Raw genomic sequence first — 7179 nt, 5'->3', positions numbered from 1 at the left:
TCGTATTTTTGGCTTCTCCAAAAACCCGGTTTGTTACAGTCCACCCTCCTTATAGGAATCTCGTCCTTGAGATTTTGGAGTTAGTGTCGGTAGATAGGATGGTCCTTGTTGTTAAGTCATATGCGCAGTGCATTTGTTTCACAATTGAAGTTTTGAAAAAGGAGCCTTTTGGAAAACGTTGTTGGCGTACAACTTTTCAAACGGAGAAACTTATTTTATATTATCGGGAGAGATCTTTTTGAAAGGTCAAATCGGGGTTTATCACAATTTTTAGTTTTGAAAGGGGTCCTTTGTGAGAATTTGGGAAAAGTTCTTTTAAATTAGTGGTGAGGACTTTTGAAGATTCCAATTTTTGAATAATTTTGCTTTACGGTTCTGCACATAAGAAGGATACAACCTTTGAAATCAATACAAAAGTGCTCTTGAAAACAGGTTGTACCCCATTTTGGTTTTAGTAGCTTAAATCAAGACTGTATAAATGGTTTTTGCTTTCCAAATCTTCTATAAATTGATTTTGGAAACATTTGGCCTTTTGAAATGGAGAGTTTTGGAAATCAAATCACTTTATAAACTTTTCCAAAAAGGGGTTCTTTGAAAAGAGGTATTTTTAAATTGTTTTATCAATTTGAAAAGTAGCACTTTTATAAATATTTTGTGTTTTGCTTTGAGAGTAGGGTTTATTTGAAAAGTACTTGGCTCATCGGTTGAAATCAAACTTTTTAAAACAAGACAGAGCCAGGTTTCGATCCTGGGATCAAATGATTACAAACCTTTTTAAAAGTATGGTGAAAACAGAGCTTTTGTCTTTTGTAGACGAATTCACAACACCTTTTGAAAGAAGGTTGGTTTCCAAATCGCTTTCGCTAAGCTTTTGAAAGTAAATATAGGTTTGGAAAAGAGTCAAAATCACTTTCCTTTTTTAAAAATTTTAGAGGGTTTTGAAACTATTTTCATTTAATATGGAGTTGCTTTTGCAAATGGGAGAAGTTTTCAATCAAATGAGACAGAGCATTTTGAACATGCCCGGTTGAAAATTGAAGTCGATTTTGAAATAGACGAGTAAAGATATGACGTTTCGGCTTGATATGTCCAACCGGTGGTCAAAATCACTTGTCTAGTCATATTACGGCCTTGATTTTTGCCTGGATTCACTCATAGATAATATACATTTATACTCTTCACTCAAGCAATATAAACACAAGAAGCATAAGAAGCAAAAAGATCCAAGCACTCAAGCAGCATTACAACTCCTATATGTATAGTGTTGACTTAAGGCGACTCCTAAGCCTTTGAGTCTCACACATCTATCGATCTTGCGTGGGCGACATAGGGAATCATTTCCTAGTGGTCAACTTTTCAGATCGAGGATAGTCGGTTAGTAGTAGAACTCAAGGTAGAGACGGGGAATCAAGTGTTAGTAGCTATGACTCCACTACTGATAGAATGTTTGGCTTCTAAACTAGTGTTTGGTACTAATGGTCTTGTCCTAAGGTCAAGTATGGCTCTGATACCAACTGAAACATCCTCAATTTTTTGTGAAGGGAAAATCCACATAATGAATTATAATATGATGAAACCAATAGTTAATTCCATCATATTATCATATATCAGTCGATATCACAGTCATACATCGTAAGATTACAAGAATACAAGTTATTACATCACTGGGGAACACACCTATTATAGAGTTAATCTAGCGGAAGACTATCGAGTGAAGGCTCCTCCTTCACGGTTCATCATCAGAGTTGGCGTAGTGCAGCGTAGATTCCATCTCCGAACCAAACTTGAGCGTAGGCACGAGACCTCCTAATCCTTCTAAAGTCAGCATCTCTGAGAAGCAGGAAAATCTGCACACCGCCAGAGGTGTGCAGGCCATGGTCAGCACCGATGAGCTTTAGTGGAAAAGATAAAACAAAGGGATCTGGCGATCCTCACATTTGGCTGTGGTTTGCATCCTTAGCGCATGAGAAGTAAGTAACAGTAGTATTGTAATAATAATATCTAGTTTTTAACACATTCCCAGCCACACACATCCACATCCATCCATATCCATCCACCAACCCATCCCAACCATAACCACACCACCATCACCACATCTCATCTCACACACTCAGGTCGACAGGCCGACTCCCTCTCGGCACTTGTCTCAACGGCCCGCAGCCCCTGGCTCACGGCCGGAAAATACCCCAAACCCTGGAGGGAGGAAAGAAGGACCCATCTCCTATCTAGTTTAAGCGAAACCCAGGAAAGGTCCATAGCCGACAAGTCAGCATATGTATCGATCGATCAACCAAACACTCTGTAGAGGTTTTACATACCCACAAGATAGCCATCCTCGACGATGCCCCGTCTAGGCAGATTCTGGCCGCTTGCAAGCCTAGAATGATGCCACCCTACCTCTCAGCCCTGGTACATCCCAAGTCTAGTCTGGGATGGCTGATACTATGAGTCATAGACAGATCCGGGGCCCTCCGGATGTCAAGAGCCATATCCACAAGGCCTCCTAAAGTCTTGGAAGGGTGTGGGAGCAACCGTGCACCCCGTACCTCCTTGCACACGTTCGCCTAGTAGTAGTGGCATTGTTCTACCAAGTAGTCCAACCGTCCCGCACCATATAGGGCGAGTGGGATGTAAAGGATTCCCGGTGAGTCTGAGTACTAGTAAGTCCTTAGGGATTGACCAAGCCAGAATATCTCCATCAGGGTTTCCATTTTACGTGCCACCACAGCACCTCTACCCCAGGCTCCACCTCTCCGAGGTTCACACCCAAGGACACCTCCAATTACCATTTACCCACCACAGGTATCCCATATCCAAGTGCCCAGGTAGCACCACATGGCAAGACTTGCCCCAGGCTCGTCGTCATTCTAGCTCGGTCGACACAACCCTCACTCTCCACGCACCCAAGACACACACAGCATGCTCACACACACCACCAAGTCTGGCACCCATAGCCAAACCATTCCCAGGGTTCACCACCAGCATCACATCCCAGATATAATGCGAAGTGGAGTTAATAATAAGTATAGTGGTGTAATATGCAAGCAAGCAGGCAATAAGCATATATAAGTGAGCGAATGCGCAAAGCAGGGTGACGTAGTAGAGTGGGTTGCATCAGGGTAATAATGGCTCAGGTAGTAGCATGCATCAAAGTACTATCAAAGGAATAATTATAAAGCGCTAGCAGTTCTAGATATTATGCAATGTCTAATAGGATTCTCTAATAGAGGGTGCTGCCATGACACCTGCGATGTAGTTGTAGTAGTGGTATATTTCTCCATCCGTTGGTGTTCAATCAGCGGGGGTCACCTCCTCCTGAGCTGACTCCATTTCGTAGTCCTTGTTGTCGCCCACGTTCTCTTGATCCAATCGTCAGCTACTCCGCGGAGCGACACGCAAGGCAAGAGAACACCCAACACCCGAAAAGACGACAAGACGCAGGAAGATCCAACAACACCAACAAGATGCAAAAGACATGAGGCTTAGCTCTCTCGGCGGTTGTCCGATCTCCTTGGGCCAAAGAAATACAAGTGGTGGTTTGCTAAGCATCAGCTTAAGTCATGGCCAAGCCAGTATGGCTTTAGGACAAAGAGCTTATCCAGAGCAAACACCATGGCTCACGATCTTTCGATCCAGTGTCATTGACTTGACGGGGATTGGAAGTCGGGCCCCAAGAAGAAGAACGACGGGGTTCGGCTCTTATAGCCTTATCCCGCAAGTCACAATTGGACACGAGTAGCAAACAAGAATGATAACACTATTGTGACTTGGCTCCAATGTTCTTCGGCTCACCTGCTACAGTAGGAAGCGGTAGCGCAAAGAGATTGGACAGCAACGGGTTCTCTCGATCCTCACGACATAATAATGTTGGGAGCCGAGAAGAGAGTTGCTCAGCAAACAAAAGAAGCGGGGGTTAGCTAGGCACATCCATGTCATGTTCTCAGACTCATCTCCGAGAAAGATGGTTTTAGACGGCCGATCGGGTCGACACGCACGGGTCCGAGGTACAACATAGACTATAGCTTCGCTAGCTAAAAAGAGATAGTCCGGTCTTTGATCCAATCGCCATGGACAAGGCGGGATCGAACAAAGCGGGCTAATAGGGCAATAATAGCAAGGAACTAAGGTCTGCTCCTTTCAACACACACGCCACGACAGAAAACAGGGCATCGGAAAGAGCGACGAACACCAAGTGCACAGACTACTCGTAGGGTACCCGACCTGGGTGCACTGGCACTGAGATACCTCTCGGATTCGAAGCGGTGCGGTTGTCACCGCGAGAATCGGAGAAACGTGATGGTCAAACGGGGTACAAGCATACAAGGTCTTGAGCATGGAGATGCAACTAAAAGCAAATGAGTGGCGTAGCTCCATGGTCATGGCGAGGCGAACTCGCGGCCACAAGCTATACCATCATGTGTTGGCATCCATCGTTCCACGATTGTTACCTCCCAGGTCATCTCCCACAGGCTAAGTCACGAAAGGCTCGATGTGAGCGGGTGATATCCGCATCGATATCGATATCGATATCGAATCCATCGCGACCATGTTCTAGGGCCGAAGGCAGGAGCTAACACTCATGGTACTATGAAGTCAACTAAAAAGCGAGGGGTCGAGTTACACTCGGCATCACGGTCATGGCGAGACAGATCCCGCGATCATAACGTCTGAACAAGGTACGATCCCTCAGCCTGCTCGAAGGCTCAGCACACAGGCAACAACACCAACAATCAGCGATAAGAACCAAACACGACCGAAGATGCAACAACTCGACACAACTGCGGAGTAGCACATTCCATAGCGAGGGGATAGGTGGACCTGCACAAGGGCATGGTGCAGACAGATATAGATAGATCAAGATCACGTATTGTAAGTGGACGAACGAGTATAAGAATGAGCGGGAAGGGGCTTTCGTCGGTGGTCGGAGATGTCACCGAGGTGGTCGGTGAGATCACCGTCGTGGTCGGAAGGCTAGCCGAGGTGGTCGAAAGGCTAGCCGAGGTGGTCGGAAGGCTGGCCGACGTGGTTGGTGAGATCGTGGAGGTGGTCGGAGTGATCATCAACGTGGTCGGTGAGATTGCCGAAGTGGTCGGAAAGGTTACCAACATGGTCAGAAATTTTGCCAACGTGGTCGGAAAGGTTGCCAACGTGGTCAGAAAGTACTTAAGGGTTGGTCCACATTGTGGTGCTCGTCTTTAGAAAAATTATGAAACTGGTTTCATAATTTTAGGAGCTAAGATGAATTTTTGGCGAATTTCCAAATGTGGCCAAGAATTTCTAAAAATCAGAAGAAGGATGGAAAGGGGCAGGCATCAGTTGGGCTGCTTCTCCCTGCTGGTGGCCCATGGCAGGGGCTCACGTGCGGGCCACAAGCCGGAGTGGGCTGGGTTGGCTTGCTGGCCGGCCCATCTGCGGGGAGGTGAAGGACTAGAGGGGCCAGCTCCTGGGCTCCAGGCGTTCGGCGCGACTGATAGCCCAAGAAGGGAGGAAGCCCAAGACTTGAAGGAGAGTAGGCCATCGGCTGCTACTCTGTTGGTACGGCGCCGCGCGGAGATGCGCTTACTGCGGCGGTCGTGCGCTGCGGTCGTCGATGGCTCATGGTGGTGGTGTGTCAAGCAGTGCCGCAGGCTACGTGAGTTTAAGTGAAGTGTGCATGAGTGCAGGTGATCGCAGTCATGGGCAACCGGTGGTGGTGCTCCAAGGCCCGCATGGCATCGTTGGTGTGCGTGTCCGCGCGTATGGCCATGCGGCAAGGCTGAGCGGCTACGGTAGCTTGCTGACGATACCGCGAGGCCTAGAAGGTGCGGGGATGGCTCGGGTGAGCAGTTCGCGACTGTGCCCAGTGGTGCTTGACCGAAGAGCCTGATGGCACAGACATTGTGCGTGCATTCGAGCGGTGGCCATGGTCGCAAGTGTGGCGGCAAGGTCTGTGGCCACGGAGGTGTAGGGGTCGGCTGAGCTCACAATGGTGAGGCCGCGATGGAGGTGCCATACCGTGGACGTGTGGGCGAGGTAGTGTGTGCATGGGTGTGATCATGGCCACGACGAGGTCTGCCGGCGGCATGACGCCGAGGCAAGGCGGAGCCTTGACCGGTGAAGGCAGGGGCTATGCGGCCTTGGCAAGGCAGGGGCTGGCTGCTGCCGTGCTGTGCGTGTGCGGTGGGCTGGCGTCTGGCCGCTCGGCATGGCCATGGGCGACTAGGCACTATGTACTAGTGGTTGTGCGTGTGTGTCCTAGAGCGGAGTAGCTCCAGGGTCAAGCCGGCGTCAAAGGCCGGAACAGGGTCGGGGCTTGGCGGGTCTGGTGCTTACCGACGAGCTTGGCGCCAGGCGTCCGCATGGTGCAGTTCGTGGCCGTGGGGAGGGCGTCGGCATTCATCGGGGTGCGTCGGTGCAGGGGCTCGGCGTGGCGCAGATGGTGGCCAGGGCAAAGCAGGGTGCTCGAGTCATCATGGTCTCGGGCCTGGAGCAGGGGCGTCGCAGGCGTCGAGGGCATCGACGGGACGAGGCCAAGATGAGAGGGAGAGGTCTGTGGCGGCAGGGAAGGAAGATGGTGAGGGTGAGACCTTGGCCGGGGGTTTTATAGCCCAAAGGCTAGGGCTTTGCAGTGGGGCACCGACGTCTGTGCCGCTGATTTGAAGGTCGGCGCAACGTGGCGTGCATCCAAGGCCGCGGGCAGATGAGCGACGTGAGAAGCTTCGAGAAGGGCGTCTAGGCTCAGTGCGGTTGCTTCCGCGATTCGCGGCGCGAGGTGCGGCTCAATGGGGAACAAGATGATGGCGGGAACGTGGGTAGGGCAGGGGTGCCATTTGCGCGAGCGCGTGCGGGGCGTGCTCCTGTCGGGCGCCAGCTGGGAAAGGTGAGGCTTGGACCGTGTGTGGCGGTGATCCGTCCCTCCGCTGCTAACCGCCCATGTTTGGACGGCGGAAAGGCGAAGGAGCGGCATGGGATCCCTGCTGTAACAGCAGCTGCCCGGTGGGCTCGCTGGAAAAGCAGAGGAGAGGGGGAGTGGTTGGAGGAAGGGGATGACGAGCGGGTCCCTCCTATCGGCGGCATAGGGTGGGAGATGGGAGAGGCTGATGTGGGTGAGCTGGGCCGCGGGGCAAGGAGAGGGCAAGCTGGGCTTTCGGCTGGGAGGCCGGCCGGGCATGCAGCGCTAGTTGAGCCAAGCGAGGTGGA

Source organism: Miscanthus floridulus, chromosome 2 (genome assembly GCF_019320115.1).
Source record: "Miscanthus floridulus cultivar M001 chromosome 2, ASM1932011v1, whole genome shotgun sequence".
Lineage (NCBI taxonomy): Eukaryota > Viridiplantae > Streptophyta > Magnoliopsida > Poales > Poaceae > Miscanthus > Miscanthus floridulus.
The sequence above is the reverse complement of the archived record's forward strand: the minus strand, read 5'-3'. Positions refer to the sequence as shown.